This window comes from Oncorhynchus kisutch, linkage group LG7, assembly GCF_002021735.2.
Source record: "Oncorhynchus kisutch isolate 150728-3 linkage group LG7, Okis_V2, whole genome shotgun sequence".
Classification (NCBI taxonomy): Eukaryota; Metazoa; Chordata; class Actinopteri; order Salmoniformes; family Salmonidae; genus Oncorhynchus; species Oncorhynchus kisutch.
The window spans coordinates 30,194,948-30,197,147 of record NC_034180.2 but is presented as its reverse complement, the minus strand read 5'-3'; positions in this window follow the sequence as shown (position 1 = coordinate 30,197,147).

Sequence of the window (2,200 nt, the reverse complement as noted above, 5' to 3'; positions counted from 1 at the left end):
CATAGTGTGAAAATGGATCTACAGTGGCAAGAAAAAGTATGTGAACCCTTTGGAATTACCTGGAATTGTGCATAAATTGGTGATCAAATTTGATCTGATCTTCATGTAAGTGACAAGAGACAAACATAGTGTGCTTAAACTAATAACACACACATTATTGTATTTTTTTTGTCTATATTGAATACATAATTTCAACATTCACAGTGTAGGTTGGAAAAAGTCTACTGTGTTTATTTTCAGCAAACTTAACATGTATAAATATTTGTATGAATATAACAAGAATCAACAACTGAGACATAAAATGAACAAGTTCCACACACATGTGACTAACAGAAATGGAATAATGTGTCCCTGAACCAAGGGGGGGTCAAAATCTAAAGTTTATGGTTCATTGAACAAGCATGGGAAACAGTGTTTAAACCCTTTATAATGAAGATCTGGGAAGTTATTTGATTTTTACAAATTATCTTTGAAAGACAGGGTCCTGAAAAAGGGATGTTACTTTTTTTGCTGAGTTTATGTGAACCTCTAGGTTTAATGACTTCTCCAAAAGCTAATTGGAGTCAGGAGTCAGCTAACCTGGAGACCAATCAATGAGACAAGATTTGAGATGTTGGTTAGAGCTGCCTTGCTCTTTAAAAAAAGACAAAACACAAAATTTGAGTTTGTATTCACAAGCATCGAACACAAGTGATCTCAGAAGACCTAAGATTAGGAATTGTTGACTTGCGTAAAGCTGGAAAGGGTTACAAAAGCATCTCTAAAAGCCTTGATGTTCATCAATCCACGGTAAGACAAATTGTCTATAAATTGTCTATAAAAGTTCAGCACTGTTGCTACTCTCCCTAGGAGTGCCAGTCCTGCAAAGATGAATGCAAGAGCACAGTGCAGAATGCTCAATGAGGTTAAGAAGAATCCTAGTGTCAGCTAAAGACTTACAGAAATCTCTGGAACATGCTAACATCTCTGTTGACGAGTCTACGATACGTAAAACACTAAACAAGAATGGTGTTCATGGGAGGACACCACGGAAGAAGCCACTGCTGTCCAAAGAATACATTGCTACATGTCTGAAGTTTGCAAAAGTGCACCTGGATGTTCCACAGCGCTACTGGCAAAAAGATTCTGTGGACAGATGAAACTGCAGTTCAGTTGTTTGGAAGGAACACACAAAACTATGTGTGGAGGAAAAAAGGCACAGCACACCAACGTCATAAACCTCATCCCAACTGTAAAGTATGGTAGAGGGAGCATCATGGTTTGAGGCTGATTTGCTGCCTCAGGGCCTGGACAGCTTGCTATCATTGACGGAAAAATGAATTCCCAAGTTTATCAAGACATTGTGCAGGAGAATGTTAGGCTATCTGTCCACCAATTGAAGCTCAACAGAAGTTGGGTGCTGCAACAGGACAACGACCCAAAACACAAAAGTAAATCAACAACAGAATGGCTTCAACACAAGAAAATACACCTTCTGGAGTCCTGACCTCAACCCGATTGAGATGCTGTGGCATGACCTCAAGAGAGAAGTTCACACCAGACATCCCCAGAATATTGCTGAACTGAGACAGTTTTGTAAAGAGGAATGGTCCAAAATTCCTCCTGACCGTTGTGCAGGTCTGATCCACAACTAATGAAAATGTTTGGTTGAGGTTATTGCTGCCAACCAGGTCAACCAGTTATTAAATTCAAGGGTTCATCAACTTTTTCCACCCTGCACTGTGAATGTTTACACGGTGTGTTCAATAAAGACATGAAAACGTATAATTGTTTGCGTGTTGTTAGTTTAAGCAGACAGTGTTTGTTTATTGTTGTGACCTAGATGAAGATCAGACCAAATGTTATGACAGATTTATGCAGAAATCCAGGTATTTCTAAAGGGTTCACATCCTTGTTCTTGCCACTGTAAAACACAGGAAAATCTAGTTTTTGATTGCACTTGGCCTATAAGGGCAAATGTATGCATGCAAGGGACTTACCTTATTAGTGGTTCTGAATTGGTGTCTGTCTGTAGATAGACAACCAATCAGCTACAGAAAGATTAATCTTATAGGAACAGCAGATTCAGCGCCATCGATAAACACATCAAATCAAATTCAACACATTTTATTTTATTTCCAGAGCTACGGTTAATGGGAATGAGTGGGAAAACTGAAACGTAAGGTCATATTCCAATGCTATAAAGAGGACAAAACAAAGA